General features: G+C 42.0%; 1 non-coding gene across 1 annotated transcript; it reads left to right on the top strand.

The window, feature by feature from the left end:
- The first annotated feature begins 17,020 nt into the window (after positions 1-17,020).
- Positions 17,021-17,093, top strand: TRNAK-UUU. Its single transcript has one exon. It is a non-coding gene; the product is annotated as a tRNA-Lys (tRNA).
- Positions 17,094-18,281: the final 1,188 nt, after the last annotated feature.

Genomic DNA, 18,281 nt, shown 5'->3' on the forward strand with positions numbered 1-18,281 from the left:
CAGCCCAGCCCGCACCCTCCGCTCCTCTGCCGCTAATCTCCTCACCGTGCCTCATTCTCACCTGTCCCGCCGTCGACCCCTGGCCCACATCATCCCCCTGGCCTGGAATGCCCTCCCTCTGCACATCCGCCAAGCTAGTTCTCTTCCTCCCTTCAAGGCCCTACTGAGAGCTCACCTCCTCCAGGAGGCCTTCCCAGACTAAGCCCCCTCCTTCCTCTCCCCCTCCTCCCCGTTTCCATCCCCCCACCTTACCTCCTTTCGCTCCCCACAGCACCTGTATATATGTATATATGTTTTTATGTATTTATTACTCTATTTATTTTATTTGTATATATTTATTCTATTTTATTTTGTTAATATGTTTTGTTTTGTTCTCTGTCTCCCCCTTCTAGACTGTGAGCCCACTGTTGGGTTGGGACTGTGTCTATATGTTGCCATCTTGTACTTCCCAAGCGCTTAGTACAGTGCTTTGCACACAGTAAGCGCTCAATAAATATGAATGAATGAATGAATGATTGTGAGCCCTACATGGGACAACGTGATCACCTTGTATCCTCTCCAGTGCTTAGAACAGTGCTTTGCACATAGTAAGCGCTTAACAAATGCCATCATTATTATTATTATTAACAAATAACATAATTATTATTATTATTAACAAATACCATAATTATTATTATTATAGGGCTCCAGAATTTGATGGACAATGTGGGAATACAGGCTTGAGTGCCTGGAGCTTGGAGAGACCCACATTTGTAGATTGCAAGTGACTTAATGATAGGAAGAAAGTTGAAGGTGCATCCAGCTAGCAGCTTGTGAGTTTTAGAATATACTGTGACTGCATGGAACTAAAAAGTGGATGATCCATCTTTGCATAATCAATGAATTAATCAATTGTGTTTATTGAGCGCTTACTGTGTGCAGAGAGTTGTTCATAACTGAGTATGCATGTATAATTTTCCAGGAAGGCAGAGTTCTATATTTGATTTTAGTTTGTTGAATCATCATGAAGTGTGGTTGCTGGACTTTTCTCAGTCTCAAATTTGTAATCTGGCAAAGCTAAAGCCCAGTGTGACCTTGATACCCTGAATTACTGATTTTTAGCAAGGAAATAGAATTGAAATGACTCCAGGCGGTCAGCCTTGTTTTTATTTTCAGGCAAATATTTTCCAAAATAGGCTAGCATGCCCTATACTGATTCTTCATCACTAGGTTCTTTATTATTATAAATATCGAATGCTTCTCTGTGGAATTGGGAAACTGGTCTGTATTTTGGCTCCACAAAATTCATTGCCTCAGAGAAAAATCTCTCCTTAAAAACTAAAACTTTAAAAAACTTAAAAACTGTTGGCAATATGATGTTCATCTAGCATAACAGTATGCTAAAAAGTTAAAGGGGGTAATGAGCGTTCAACACAGAAACCCATAGCTTGAGTTTAGAAAAAGAGTGTGTTTAATAGAACACTTTTAAGCCTTGTTTCTTTTAGCCTGACACCAGCAGAATTCTTGACTGGTTGTTAAAGCAAAATGCATTGTGGAGTAGCAAAGGATGTTCTGACCCTTTCCAATTTGCAACAAATTTATTGGAGCAAATCGAATAGTATCCCCTTTTCCTTAGCTCTATTCTAAATACATTTTTTTCCAGGAAATTGAAATTAATTCTAAAGAAGGAAACTCCCATTCTTCCTTCCCCCCCCCCCCCCGCCCCCGCTCAAGCCTGTATTAAGGGCCTGAATTGCTCCACCCATTAGATAAGGGTAACCCTATCATCTGCATTGGGGTATAGATTTATGGTTTTACCTAATTTAAATCAATTTCTAGTTTATACTTTTTTTTAGAAATTCAGGTTAAATCTAAAAACTCTAAAGATTAATTTTTTTTAGTTTTTCTTTTAATATTTTCACTACCAAAATGGACTTTAAAATTCATTCCCAATTTTGCCTCAATTAGTCCATTCACTGAGTGCTTACTACTCACTTATTGCACTCTGTGCCCCAGCAAGAACACAACTGGCAGAGACCACCATAATAATAATGATAATGGCATTTATTAAGCGCTTACTATGTGCAAAGCACTGTTCTAAGACTTGGGAGGTTACAAGGTGATCAGGTTGTCCCACGTGGGGCTCACAGTCTTAATCCCCATTTTACAGATGAGGTAACTGAGGCACAGAGAAGTTAAGTGACTTGCCCAAAGTCACAGCTGATGATTGGCAGAGCTGGGATTTGAACCCATGACCTCTGACTCCAAAGCCCGTGCTCTTTCCACTGAGCCATGCTACGCTTTAATTCCTCTGCATAGTTTCTCGATCCTGAAATAGCACCAAAGTTGGGCTGTCATTCTCGACATGGCGCTCCATCATTTCTATGAACAGAGTGAACATTGTAGTAAGCCCCTGAGCAAATACTGTGGAGATAAAAGACATGGCCTCTGCCCTCAAGGAGGATGTAATCTACAGGAAGAGGCAGGCAGAAGCAAAGTATTTGCTAATAGTGGGAGCAGGAGGATGAATAAAGATGCAGCTGGTAAACTGCAAGAGTATAAGAGGATAAATAGATGAATAAGTAGAATATGTAAATAGGTATGTATTTAACTGCCAAAGGTAGTTGTTGGGAGGACATGACCTAAGGCGACTGAAGATTAATCAGGGAATGGTTGGTTCCTGGAGTTGCTGCTTGATGCAGAGTTAAAAGGGAAGCCCCAGAGTAGGGTAGAGACCTCTGGACTGTTAAACTCCTTACAGACAGGGAAGGTGTCTGCTAATTCTGTTGCATTCTCTCCCAAGTGCTTAGTAAGGTGGTCTGCACATAATAAGTGCTCAATAAATACCATTGATTGATTGATGTATCAGACACTGTTTTTAAAAGGTGATTTTGTGCAGCTGAATGTAGTAGAGACTGAAGATGGGAGGGTTTGGAGGCAGGGTGACTAGTATTCTAGTCAGGGATTAATGAGAGCTTGAATCAAGGTAGAGGCTATTTCAGTATAGAGAAGGGGCAGATCCAAGAGATAACATGGAGGACAAAACAGCAAAATTTAAGAACAGCCTGAATGTAAAAGTTTAAAGAGAGTTAGAGTCCAAGATGAGCCCAAGGTTGTGGGATTCTGAGACAGGAAGGATGGTGGTTTTGTCCACTGAGAGGGAAAAGGCAGGGTGAAGAATGAATAATAATAACAATAATAATGGTATTTAAGAGCTTAAATGTATCAAGCACTGTTCTAAAGAGCTGAGTTAGGTACACGCTAATCAGGTTGGACACAGTTCCCGTCCCACTTAGGGTGCAAGGTCTTAGTAGAAGGGAGAAGAGGTAGAATCCCCATTTTGCAGATGAGGACACTGAGGCACAGAGAAGTTAAAGTCACACAGCAGGTAAATGATGGAGCTGGGATTGTAACCCAGGTCCTCCAACTCCCAGGCCCATGCTCTTTGCACTAGGCCATGCTGCTTCTAATGAGAAGTTGATCTAGCAGATTTAACACATTTTAGCACATTTGTGTAATGCATTATTCATCTCCCATCAATATAAAGCCCTCAGATCAAACCCAAGTTAAGGTCACCAAATTGTGAATTGACACTGGAGTCCAAAACTCTAAACCCTGGGGAAAGGCGGTCATCACCCAGTGACCGACCAGCACCTGGCTTGACCCAGCAGCCTGCCGGGGCTGGTGTTTGGTCACTCAGACTGTATGCTCGTCGTGGGCAGGGAATGGGTCTGTGCATTGTCGTATCGTCCTCTCCCAAGCGCTTAGTCCAGTGCTCTACACACAGTAAGCACTCAATAAATATGATTGTCTGGCAGGGAATGGGTCTATGCATTGTCCTATCGTCCTCTCCCAAGCGCCTAGTCCAGTGCTCTGCACACAGTAAGTGCTCAATAAATACGATTGACTGACGGGGAGCCCCTTTTGACCCTTCCCCGGAAACAAGGGTTCTCCTCTTTCAGTCCGCAGTGGCTTCCGGCGGGCCCGGTGGCTTGCCACGTAAGTAGTCTCTCCACCCTGAGCGGCCCGGCTCACCCAAAGTACAAGCGGGAGTTCAGAAGGGCAAGGTTTCTCTGAATGGTATTGAATTCCTCTGGACCGACTCCAGAGAGGGTTGATTTCTGGTATTTATTTTACTTGTACATATTTACTATTCTATTTATTTTATTTTGTTAATATGTGTTGTTTTGTTGTCTACCCCTTCTAGACTGTGAGCTTGCTGTTGGGTAGGGACCATCTCTGTATGTTGCCAACTTGTACTTGTACCAAGCGCTTAGTACAGTGCTCTGCACACAGTAAGCGCTCAATAAATACGATTGAATGAATGAATGAATAAACAAGTTTGCCTGAACATTGTCGTGTATGCAACACATAGCTGTGATTCTGAGAATTTGTTTAACCATTTTTGTCATTTCCAAATGCCTTAGAGGAGTAAGGTTACATATGAAGCCCTACAGATGTTGTATATGAATAATTAAAATTAAATATAAAATACAGTAGGAATAATTGAGATTTAAACCCTGTTTTTACCGGGATGAAAAAAATTGAATAGAACCCAGTAAGTACTCCCTAGTGATTTTTTTAAAAAACCCAAAATCCGAGGGGACAGCATAATTTCTGGAAGGGTGCTAGTTTGGGGGCCCAGGCATGTTCAATTCAGGGTGATTAAACTCCGGAAGTTTGGCGGCCTTTCGGTACCTAATTTCAAAATGGCTTGAGGAAAGTGTTTGGGAAAAGAATAGTGAGCCATTGTTGTTTAAAAAAAAATCATGGGTGGGTTGTTTTCTTTGATTTTTCTGCACAGGAAACTGAAGTAAAATGCTGACCCTATAGGTTTTAGAATCTTTTTTGTGTTTGGTGATAGACATTTGTGGAGCTAAATGTAACAAAATACTGGGGATGAAAATGTATGAGAAGGGCAAAATCAAAATGAAATGATTATTTAGATTTTTTTTGATAAGCCAGAAGACTGATGTAAGATCACTAATCTGCATGAAGACAAAACTCTTGAAATTGGTATTAAGAAATATTTTTGAAAATATTGCAAAATGTAAATTAAATTTATCATTGCTATTAGTAACACATATTAAGCTATAGAGTGTGCCAGAAGACTAATGATCTCTGGGGAGAAATACAGTCAATCAATAAAGGGTATTTATTGAGCATCTACTGTATTCAGAGCACTGTTCTAAGTGCTTGGGAGAGTGCAATACAACAGAATTAGCAGACATTTCAATTCAGAACCAGCCCCTAGCCTGCAGGGTGTTCACTATCCAGGTGGAAGAGGGCAGACACATATACTGTTCTAATAAAAATACAGCAATTAAAAAATATATAATAATTGTGACATTTAAGTGCTTACTGTATGCCAAGCACTCTGCTAAGCACTGGGTCACATGCAAGCTAATCAGGTAGGATACACCCGAATACAACGGATACAAGTCCCCAAGCCACATGCAGCTCATATTCTAAATAGGAGAATGAATAGGTACTGAGTCCCTATGTTACAGATGAGGAAACTGAGTCACAGAGAAGTGAAGTGACTTGCCCAGGGTGACACCACAGGTAAGTGGCAGAGCCAGGATGTATTTTACTAGTTATAGACATATAACTAGTGAAATAGGCAAGTTAAACAGTATTAGCAGGGGACAGTCTTCCATGCCTCTACATTCCAGGCAACTGAAGGCCATGTTTCCACATTACTATTACCTACAGGCAGGAGTCTGCCCACCTTTCCCTCCTGAGAGTTGAGCAGGAAGACATTTCCCTCACATTGTGCTCAACAGGAGGAAGAAGGAGGTTGGTCCGGACACTGGGCAGATCCCTGCAGGGGCATGGACGAGAATCCAGCTTCTACCCATCCTCTGAAGGGTTCACTGTAGCAAGTAAAATCGATCTCACTGTTCCACTCCCCCCTGTATGATTCAGCATTTCCAGTTCTGTTTTGGGGGTTAGTTTTTTTTCGGCTTTTTCTGGAAGGTTATTTAGTATTTAGAAGGAATCTCAAAATGCTCTGATTTTTTTTTTTAACGGTCCTTTGCACATGAGCCAAGATTTCTGGAACCTGGTTAGCGCACATTGGAAAAGTCTATCTTATTTCTAAAGGGCATTCATTCATAACCCACCATGTAAGAATTATGTCAATGCATTTTCCTGGCACAGGGATATCCTCTTGGTTATGAATGTCTCTCGTTTTTTCTACGCAGTGAGGGGTTATTAAAGTGCAGTAAAAGCCCCATGTTACAGGCTTTAGCATTTTAGTTTGCTTCTACCTTTTATCTTCCCATTCCACTCAGTCACATGTGAGTACAAAATGCACTAAGAACCATTTCTGACTGCATCTGTTATGGGGCACCGACATACACTGGGTTGAAGGCAGAAATTTCTTCCTGAGGAGATAATGGTACTGCTTTGGTTGACCAGTCAGCATAGATGCTTTGTAGGAATTTTCCACCTCCTGCATTTTGGCTCCTTTGTGTAAAACCTCAGCATATCTGTCCTCAATATAACTGGGAATTACAAATTAGCAAAACATTAAATCCAGTCAAGCATTTATTTGCAACTTCTCAACATGAAACTCAAGAAAAAGGAGGGAGATGTAGCCAAAGTAATCCTAAAAAATGAAATGTGAGGTTGGTAAACAAGACCTGGAATCATGAGCTTGGAAAAATAAATTATTTTGGAGGAGAAGAAAAGACTACGTATCAAAATCCAAAATCTAGCAATGAAGACAGGTCATTTTACCCTTCTAACCACACCCTCAGCACTATCCCTCTGGAGGGACCACCCTGCTCAATAATTAGATTGAATTGTTGGGTGTGTGTTGAGAAGGTGGAGGGAACATAAAATTCATAGTCATTTCTCAGTGGGCCACCATTAGCCTTTATCTGCAGGAGGTCAACATTAACAGCAGTTTCCATGAAATTTGGACCACTTAGCAAGAAGTTGAATATTATCCAAGTAGCAGTAGTATTCAAGTAGTATACTGTCCTTTGGGGTATCTGGAGAAAGACCTTTGACATACCAATATCAAGATTAGCAGATCTGGAATCATTTAGTTTCGTAATATTTTCCAGAGTATTTTCCAGAATAAGGACACATCACAAAGAGGTTTTATTTACATTGCTGTTCCCTCTAACTTAAATCCATGTTAGTGCAGAATACGTTTTTATAAACTAAATTGTACTTTCCCATTGTATTTTCCTAAGTGCTTAGTAGAGTGCTCGACAAACGATCAATGCTTAATAAAGACCACTGATTGTTTGAAACTAAATGCACTGTTTTCCTCTTTAAGCGGACAGAAAGCAAATCTGTTTTGTTTCTCATTGCATCAGCTATAGAAAGGAGCTCAAATGAGCTTAAATCAAGCAAGAGTTTAGAACTTTGTTGAATGAACTCTTGTGAAGGAGCTGTAAACTAGTTTTTCAGTTGGCATGAAAAACTAAATTCTGGTGCCTCGGTGTCATTTTTTTCTTGTAAACATTCATTCTTAAATGAAACATCTGATTTTTTAAAAGAAGCATTTTTCAAAGAAATAGTTTTAACTACTTTGAATGGTCTTTTGAAGAGAAAGGGATTAAAAGCAAGATTTGATTATCTTAATATCTTAAATTGTCAGCAAAATATGAATAACAACGCCCTTGGATTTGATTACATTTATTTAGAAAACTATTATGGAAGCTTTTATAGCTTAGAGCAAGGCCCTGAGAGGAAAGATATTTATGGGACACTGCTGAACTTAAAGACAGGTCCGACTTGTATGACTTGTATATGTAAAGTCTGTGGGGCATAAAGAGGCCTTCAGTTGGGGAGTTTATATCCTCAGAAATTCAAGGACAGTTCTGCCTCATTGCAAGAGAGGACTAGAAATAGCTTTAGTGCTGTTAACAATTTTTGCCTTTCAGAATCTTTGAAAAGCACATAGAGTCAATCTGCCTTTTCTCTATCATTTGTTATCCATGTTTTGGGGAAAATATTTCCTTAAATGTTCCCCATCCAGGCCACCACTATCCCTCACAACTGCTGAAATCATGTGAAACTTTTAATACAGTACATAGCATTAGTTTCTCAAGTGATTTCTTTAAGATATAGAATTGTGTTTGAGAGCTATCTTTTTCACATTGCCAACAATTTGAAAGTGAAAAGAGATTTTCGTATAAAAGACCTCCTGCTCTATTTCACTAAACACTTCCATTAAAAATGGTTTTGTTATTTCCCAAGGGATTCTTTATTTTGATCATTTGCCCCCAAAATGGTATTTATGCACATGGCCTTTTTTTTCCTACAGTCTCTCCACCCCTTCCCCTTCTTGATTTGTATGTCTACACGGAGATGCTTTTTTGAATTTATTATCAAAATGAATGCAAACAGTTTTGCTTGTTCAATAGACCGATCTGTGAAATAGTACAATCACCGACAAGAACCAGTACTCCTCTCAGCATCAGCCTTAGCTGTGGGAAAAGTTGGTGGAGAGGGGTGGCCTGCTTTCCTTCCTAATAGAGATGGGGCTGGGAAGAAGAAAAGAAGACCGGTGGGGCAATGGCAGCTTCAGGAAAAGCTGCCCCCTTGTTTTCCTCCAACCTGTAAAAAAACTCAGAAAGCCAAGGGCCTATCCCCATTTTTCCCACTCTGGGAGGAAACACTCCGCCTTTTGCCAGGAAGGGTGAGGGGCATGATTTGTTGCTAAAATCCGTCCAACACAGCGGTCACACAGACATCCCTGATGATGTTTGAACTGCCAAACGGGGATCGTTTAATTTTTCTATGTTACATATACAAGGCCTACCTGAAACCACATAAGGCAAATTACACTTGCCTTACACTTACAAGAGATTGTAAGGCTTTAACACAAGAGAGCCAGAGCCAGCAGTACATGGTTACCTTAAGTTTTTTTTGTAAGGAACATGAAGTGAGCTCAGTCAAATAAAACCAGGCTTTATATAGAATAGGTTCCCCAAAGAGATATACTGAAAATGTACTAAGGGTAAGGATGACATCAACCTAGCAACCAAATAAATTGCCCAATAGTATTACTGGGTGTTTAAACAGAAAGAACTAGAGACCCTTATTTATGAAATTGCTGTGAACTAGCTCTGAACAGTAGGCTTTAGATCGTATCTGCTGGGCAGCCAGAACCCCATCATATCAGGAAGACAATAAATCAAGCCCTTGGGTGTAGACTTTTCAAAATATTTCTATTTAATCACAAATTTTTGCATTTCTGCCCAAAGGCAAATGGAATGTGCTGGCACAGATTGAGTAAGGAAAGAAGAAGCATTCCAAAGTTCTATTTTCTAGTGTTTCTTCTGGCTAAATTCAGTGTTCTTTGAAGTTTGTATGCCCACTGGCATTTTTAAATTAATTTTTGTAAGAGAAGCAATGAGATGCATTCCTCCTCTTCCTCTTTGTGTTTTCTACTTCTAGGTAATTCTCATGTCATTGCATATCACAGATACAACTGCAGACTTCTCAGTTGCAAGGTGGCACACTTTTCTGTTTCAATCAGGAGTATTTATAGAGGGCCTGCTGTGGACAGAGCACTGTATGAAGCATTTAGGGAAGCACAGTTGAGTAATAATAATAATGGTATTTGTTAAATGCTTAGTATGCGCCAAGCACTGGGGTAGATACAAGGTAATCCCACGTGGGTTGTCCCACGTGGGGCTCACAGACTTAATCTCCATTTTACAGATGAGGAAACTGAATCACAGAGAAGTTAAGTGGCTTGCCCAAAGTCATACAGCTGACAAGTGGTGGAGTTGGGATTAGAACCCACGACCTCTGACTCCCAAGCCCATGCTCTTTCCACCAAGCCACTCTAGACATGGTCCTTCTCCTCAAGGAGTGTACAGTCTAATGGGGGAGACTGACGGGCACAAGCCATTTGCAAAATGTGATGCTGTTGATAGCAAAAAATATGGAAGTGTAAATAGATACATAAGCAAATTGATAGGTCAAGAATATGCCTAAGTGCTAAGCTGTGTAAGCATAAGTGCTGAGGGTGGGCTTTAAAGAAACACAGTGGGGGAAGATGGAACTTCCTGAAATGAGGAATGCCTCCTGGAAGAAGTGGGTTTTCAGGACAGCTTTGAAGATGGGGAGGGTTGTGGTCTGAAGGAAAGGCAGTTTCAGGCAAGAGAAAGGATATGACCAAGGGGTTGGAGCCTGGAGGGTCAAGAATTAGTCACCGCGAGAAGGTTAGCTTGGGAGAAAAGAAGAGCGTGAGCTATAGTGTAGTGGGAAAAGAAAGCGGACAAGTAAAAGGGAGAGAGCTGATGGAATTATTTTAAGCCGGGGTCAGGAGTTTCAACTTGATGTGGAGAAGAAAGGGGAGGTAGTAGAGGTTTTTTAGGAGTGGAGTGAGATGTACAGGTTGACATTTTATAAAACTGGTCATGGCTGCAGCATGAAGTGTGGATGAGAGAGGGGAGAGATTGGAGGCAGGGAGGTCAGTGAGGAGGCTGATTCACTAATCAAGCAGTGCCCAGACCACAGTGCTGGCCATTTGGATGGAGTAGAAAAGACAGATCTGGGAAATGTTGTGGAAGGATTTAGTTAGTGACAGACTGAATAAGGAGGTTGAAAGATTGGGAGGAGTCCAAGATATGCCAAGTTTGATGGTTTCAGAGACGGGGAGGATGGTGGTACAGGCAACTGTAATGGGAAAGTTAGGTGGAGGAGTGCCTTTGGGAAGGAGATGAGGTATTCAATTTTAAACATATCAAATTTGCAGCACCAGTGGAACTTCCATGTAGATGTGTCCTGGAGGCAAAAAATAAATGCGAGATTTCAGAGGAAATAAACGAGAGATCATAGGTGTGTGTGGTAGATTCAGGAGTCATCCACATAGAAGTGATATTTGAAGCCTGGTAATGGATGAGCTTTCAGAGCAAGTGAGTGAAAATTGAAAAAAGAAGGGGGGCAACCACACTGTAGGAATGAGAGGCAAAAGAAGATCCAGCAAAAGAGGCTGAAAAAAGTAGCTAGAGATAGAGGGGGCAAACCAGTAGAGATTGATTGATTGATTGATTGATTGAAGAGTACCAGTAACAGCAAGGTAGGATAGTGTTGCCAAGGGAATTAAGTGGTTAGCAGTAACAAAGGTGACAGGTCAAAGAGGATTAGGAGAGAATAGAGTCCATTAGATATGTCAAGGGAAGAGATCATTGGTGACCTTGGAGAGTGTGGTTTCAGTGGAGTGAATGGAGAGTAAGTCAAGATTGTAATGGGTCTAGAGGAAAGTTGGAAGAGAGGAAATGAAGGCAGCATGGCAACTCGAACATAATTTTATTTACACTAAGATTCCAGTTCACCATGATCAATGGTATATGTGAAAATTCAAGTATTCTGAGGGTTTAACTTGGGCAGGATCTTGGTTTTCAGACGTATTACTTTTTGCTAGAAGAAGGAGGGAGAATGCATTTGTCATTGTCATGAAAAACCGAAAATCTGGTTCCCTTTAAAAACTTTTTAAAATCATGACATCCCTGATTTTTCTGCATTATAACATAAAGCTTCAATAATTCTATGACTAGATTAATGCTGTTGCTTCTGGTCATTTCTCAGTTTTAAAACTTGAAGTCTTTAAAAGAATGCACAGTGCAACAGGGTTGGATTACCCCATCAAGAAAGGTTGGCAAGCAAATGCCCAGTCATGGACAGAGCATCCATGAGCAGGATTTCTGGAGAATTGCTGACGTACCATGTACTTTCCCCCCATTCCCTGGAAAATGTTGGGAAAATGCACATTTTAACCCACCAGCAAGAACCTTATGAGCCGATCCGGGCAGTTGGGGTGGGATCATCCTAATGCCTCTCTTGTTGTTGGAAGTAGCTAATGACTTTTCTTGCCACCAGTGGTTTATGGTTCTTGATTCTAGAAATCACAGGCACAATCCAGGAATAAAGAGAAGCAATGAGGTCTAGAGGAAAGAACCTAGGCCCGGGAGTCAGAGGACCTGGGTTCCAATCCCAGACCCGCCATTTTCCTGTTGTGTAACCTTGGGCAAGTCACTTACTGTCTCTGTGCCTGAGTTTCCTCATCTGTAAAATAGAGATTCAATACCTATTCTCCTTCCTAATTAGACTGTGGGCCCCATAAGGGACAGGGACTGGGTCCGACGTGATTATTTTACATCTACCCCAGTGCTCAGTATGGTGCTTGGCATATAGTAAGTGCTTAACAAATACCTCAATTATTATTAAGGAGTGGGGATTCTGATGGGGCAGCCCCTTTCACCAGTTGCTAATTCGTGTCTGGTGGTTTGGGTTGCCTTTCAAGAACTTAGAATTCTGTGACCTGTGACATTGTGAGTCATAATCTAGTGAGCTCTGAACGCTCTCGTAGCTGTTTCTGTTACCATTCCTGCAGTTGAATTGCCTTTTCTGGGCTTTGGTTTGAAGTTTCTGATGTGGTTGGGAAGCCTGTCATCCAACTGCACTGGGAACCCATATCATAAGGGCTATTTTTGGTGTGACCAAGGGGTCATGGTTGCTTTTTTTGTTTTTAAATGTTATTTGTTAAGTGCTTACTATGTCCCAAGCCCTCTTCTAAGCGCTGTATAGATATAAACAAATTGGGCTGGACAAAGTCCCTGTCCCTAATGGGGCTCCCAGTCTAATTAGGAGGGAGACCAGGTATTGACTCTCCATTATACAGATGAAGAAACTCAGTTGCTTCCAACTGTCTGTCTCACCCATTTCTGCCTGCCTCCGCCAGCCTCCACTGACCAGCTTCAGTGATGGTGGTGCTCGAGGGGCTGCTGCCAGTGATGTAAGCTACCACCCAGCTCTCTAATCCAAGCAAAACTGGTAGGGCTGGGTAGCTGTGGACAGTGGAAGACAGAAAGCAGCAATGCATCAGTGGTGGTGGAAGAAGATTAAAGTGACTTTACATTCCTGAAACTCCTCTTTTTTCCTCTGCTCATCTCTCCCTTCTTCCGTTTCCCTGCTTCCCCTTTCCCTCTTATCCTCTTCCCTTCACTCATCCCCCAATTTCCCTTCCCCTTGTCTTCTCTCTTTTCCCTCTCCTATTCTTTCCCCCCTCCCCCTTTTTCCTGTTCCCCTCTTTCCTTTTCTCCCTCTTTGGTCCTACCCCTTTCTTTGTAAACCCTGATCCTCAGAGTTGCAGAAAATCTGGTTGCCTTACTTTTAGGCCCTGTAGTGAATGAGTATGGGAAGCAGCATGGCCTAGTGGTATGAGCCCGGGCTTGGGAGTCAGAGGTCATGGGTTCTAATCCCAGCTCCAACACTTGTCTGCTGTGCAACCTTGGGCAAATCACTTCACTTCTCTGTGCCTCAGTTCCCTCATCTTTAAAATGGGGATTGAGACTGTGAGCCCCATGAGGAACAGGGACTGTGTCCAACCTGATTACCTTGTATCTACCCCAGCACTTAGAGTGGTGCTTGGCACCATAGTAAGCGCTTAACAAATACCATCATCATCATCATTATTATAACAGACCTCAGTTTTTGGGCTCAACTTCAGGCAGGGTGAACTGGGCTAAAGATTTTCAGCCCATGCTAGACTTTGTGTCCTGGTAACTAGATCTCAACTCAAGTTTGAAAAACATTGCCCTGAAATATTCTGTTGGGGACAAGACTCTGATCATCCAACTCACTATCAACAGTGATGTAAATCATCATCCTAATCTTGTTCCTTATCTTAAGGAACAACAAGGAAGAACATTAGCTTCTTGCCCTATGGCCCATGTTAGTGTTTGCAAAAGAGGTGATAAAATTCACAGAGTTGCTATCAAAATAGAGGATCAGTAGAATGTGAACACAAGGTAGTTTCACATGGAGGTAATGTTGCTGTAAGAAGAATTGCTTAGGAAGCTTAAAACAAAATGAAGTTAAATCAATCAACAGTGTTTCTTGGGTGCAGAGTACTGTACTGAGCTCTTGGAAAGAGTACAAAAGCAGCAAGAACATATTCCCTGCCATCAAGGAGCCTCCAATATAATAGGGGAGATGTGCGTAATTTATGAATAGAGGAAGCAGAAGGAAGAACAAGGATACTATTCATTCATTCATTCAATCATATTTATTGAGCACTTACTGTGTGCAGAGCACTGTACTAAGCGCTTGGGAAGTACAAGCTGGCAACATATAGAGACGGTCCCTACCCAACAACAGGCTCACAGTCTAGGAGACTGGAGGCGTGGCAGGAAGACACAGAGAAAGAGAAGAGGCTAGGTGTACATCATTAACAAAATAAATAGAATAGTAAATATGTGCAAGTAAAATAAATAGAGCAATAAATCTGTACAAACATATGTACAGGTGCTGTGGGGAGGGGAAGGAGGTAGGGCAGGGGGGATGGGGAGGAGGGGAGGAAAAAGGGGGCTCAGTCTGGGAAGGTCTCCTGGAGGAGGTGAGCTCTCAGTAGGGCTTTGATAGTATGAGTGTGGAAAGTTGAAATAGATGAATAAGTACATAATAGTGTGGCAGCGTGGTATATTGGAAGAGTGATGGGGTCATAGAGGATTTGAGTTTTGAGGTTTGAGTCTATGTTCTGCCACCACCCTGCTGTGTAACCATGGGCAAGTCATTTAACCCCTCTGTACCTCAGTTTTCTGATCTGCCAAGTGGGGATAATAATAATACTTCCCTTTATACTTTTCTCGTAGGATTGTTTAGAGGACAAAAATGATGTAATTTATGTAAGAGCACTTGGGTAATTAAAGCACTAACTAAAAATCCAAAGTACTATAAAGTATGGATCTAAATAATGACATACATAAATACTGAGGATGGGTTTACATAAGTGCTAAAGGTGGCTGTTGAGTTAATGTGTGTCAGGGTAGTGGGAGTTAATCACAAAAAGCTTCCATGTAGGAGTGCATTGAAGATGGGGAGACCTGTGGTTTTCTTGTAGTATACAGATATCACCCTTTGTTTTATGTATTGTTTTATGTCTGCATCTCAAAGTTAAGCAATTAAAAAAATTATATGTCTGCTGAACTTAAAATGTCCTATATTCTGAAGGGTTAATGGTCAATGGCGAATTCTCTGGGCCTGTTAGCAAGGTGCCATCAGCAAACCAAGAACATTCTTAAATTCCACCCCTCTGCTTTTCTCCAAATCTGAGTCACTTCAATCTTGTAAACGTCCTAAAATTGTTTGCATTTGCCAGTAAAGAGCACCAGGGTGGGAACGGCCCTGCACTGGCCTCCAGGTTTTGTGGCTGAGTTCGAAAAGCGACTGAAGACTCCCAGCTGGAAATGGATGTGTCAGCACCAGTCACTGACTCACTCAAGCTGCATTGGGTGCCATCCCCGAGGTTCAGCAGTTAGTGATGAAGCCAGTCAGAAAGTGCTGTCACGGTTTAGAGTAGGTGGGGTGGGTGGAGCTGGCCGGGGGAAGGTTTTTCCAGGCTTATCTCTCCTACCCTGTTGTTACAAGCTGGAGGCCCAGCTCCTCAGATGGGAACTTTTCCTGCTGGAGCCCCATGGGTAGGAATGATCTGTAGGTACAGGGATCTGGAAGTGGGAAGTGTGGCCCGGATTCACTGTACCCCACTTCTGTGGCAGGATTCACCTGATTCACCTCTGTTAATGAGTTGATTGATACGAGGCAAATGCTGTAAACTCAAAAGTAATGCTTTGCACAGTGCAGTGCACCATGTGGGTTCTCATTTAACATTTAAACTTGATAGTGAATTTGATGGTGTTTGCATGTGCAATGTCATTTTGCTTATCCTGTTGTCACAGAGCTGGATTTGGAAGACTGGCATAATTTGGGAGACTTGACATCACCTTGATAGCATTCAAGCAGGATCCATTAGCAATAAGCTCCCCATTACCTGGATGCAGGTAAGTGACTCTGTGAGATCTCTTAACAGAGTCACTCGGGACATACCAGGAGCAGAGCCTCTGGGTTCTGACAGATTTCACTGCCAGCACCTCAACAGGCCGTGACTTTCCCTCCATTAGCGGTTGGGACAGTGAACTTCTTCAGCCGCTGATCTCCTTGTTATTGGAGGATTCCAACGGAGCATATGGGCTCCGCTGCCTGTAAGAAGGCAACAGCTCCATCCTTGGCATATTTCCTGGAAATGCAAAGTGGAGTTCATTATTTCGGCCTCTAGACCAGTAGGCTCCTTTCCTATGCAAGAGACTGCTCATGCTGTTCACAGTATTTTATGGGATTATAACACTGAGTGCCAAGGGCAAGTCCTGAAAGGCACTTTGTCTCATTGATTTAAGTGGTGCTGATTGTTAAAATAGCATTAGCCTACAAGCCCTTAAACAAACATCCACAAGCCCAGTTGTGCTGCCTAGACAGGCAGCAGCCACTGGACTGGACTCACTTCCCAAGCTGGGGTAGAGTTGTGCATCCTAAACAACGAGGGAACGTCTAAAATTGGGAGAGGCCAAAGTACTTTGTTCAGCTAGCTTGGCCATTCCATGTGGCTTGGTCCAGAGGCATCTGGACTGTGGGCATTGCCACCAATTTTAGGTTATTCAAGATGCATCTAGGCCCCAAAAAGCCTTCAGAAAAAATAAGTGGTTGGCCAAAGTGCATACTGCATCTTATCTGATTGGAGGGGATGAAATGGGAGAGGGAGATGTAAGCGCATCTCCCTACCTGGAAAGAAGGGGCATGAGTAGAAGAGGAGGGGAGAGAGACTGTAGCAGCCTGAGTCGTAAACCCTGTTAGCACCTCCCTTGCTTGCAGGTATTAATTGTATTAAAATTAAATCAAATTTTTCTTATCTTAAACTGATCGGAGAGGTACTCTCTACCCTTTCCAAAATTGTAGCTGTTAAATGGAGCACTTATGCTGATGATGCTCATAGATACAATTCATTTTATGGTAGTAAACATTTAATGAATAACAATATTATTAAATTTATTCCAGGCTTTTTATGGCAGTGGGCCTTGTGATCGTAAAAATGAGATAATTAACAGCTTTAAATTCTCTTTTGATGATGATGGCATTTATTAAGCGCTTACTATGTGCAAAGCACTGTTCTAAGCGCTGGGGAGGTTACAAGGTGATCAAGTTGTCCCACGGGGGGCTCACAGTCTTCATAGGAGCCCAGATAGCTCAGTCTGTAGAGCATCAGACTTTTAATCTGAGGGTCCAGGGTTCTAGTCCCTGTTTGGGCAGATAAGCTTTTTGGGGGGAAGCAGCATGGCTCAGTGGAAAGAGCCCGGGCCTTGGAATCAGAGGTCATGGTTCAAATCCCGGCTTCACCACTTGTCAGCTGTGTGCCCTTGGGCAAGTCACTTAACTTCTCAGTGCCTCAGTTACGTCATCTGTAAAATGGGGATTTTCTGAATCCATCTTGTTTGTTTTTGCAACTATACTCCCCCTACTAAACGTACAATAAAATAAAACTTTCCATGAAAATATCTCAGCTCTTCAAATTTTGCAATATTTTGGTGAAATGTACTATACAACTATGTCTCAAATACATTTAGATAACAGAAGTTCAACCTGAAGCCTCCTGAAGAATTGCCTTCAACTAGGTCCCCTAATCATAGCTCCCTCTCTCTGCTTTCAAGATATGAGCAGGCTGCTTTTCTGTCATTTCTTCTGAAAATAGGAGTATATTGTTCCCTTTTCACACCCTCTCACCCTGGCCGTGCCCGTCTCAGTACCCTTCCTCTCTTGACTGTAAGCTCGTTTTGGACAGGGAACATGTCTCCTAACTCTGTTGTATTGTACTCTCTAAGCGCTTAGTACAGTGCTCGGCACAAGGAAATGCTCAATAAATACAATTGCACAGACAACTTGTCTTGCCTTTAACTGCTGGTACATGCCATCGTTTGAGCACTCAGAAGATTTATATGGTGGTGGGGAGGGAATGGGACAATGACAATTATTATAGCACTTTGAAATATAATATGTTGGCTTGATAGAATTTTCAAGAGAGTGTCAGTAGCAGTTAGGGTGTTATTAGGCTGTTTTCTCCCTTGGTAGAGGAAGCTTCTGTTTTCTTCTACAGTGACTGACTCTTCCATTTTTACCATTCCACCACACAAAGAAATGTAGTTTGATGCAGGTAATGTATCTGTTTATTGTTATATTGTACTCTCTCAAGCGCTTAGTACAGTGCTCTGCATACAATAAGCACTCAATAAGTACAATTGAATGAATTGAATGAATGAGCTGGAATATACATTCTACTGTACTCGTAATTCTACTCGACCTCTCTTTCTCCAGTTCTTCCTCTGCCTCTTTCCCACCCGCCCCCCAACTGTGGGTATATACCTGGGTAGGTTCAATTCTGGGTCCCCTTTTCTTCTTCTGACTTTGCACTCACTATCAGAGAGAGCTCATTCACTTCCACA

Source organism: Tachyglossus aculeatus, chromosome X1 (assembly GCF_015852505.1).
Source record: "Tachyglossus aculeatus isolate mTacAcu1 chromosome X1, mTacAcu1.pri, whole genome shotgun sequence".
Taxonomy (NCBI): domain Eukaryota; kingdom Metazoa; phylum Chordata; class Mammalia; order Monotremata; family Tachyglossidae; genus Tachyglossus; species Tachyglossus aculeatus.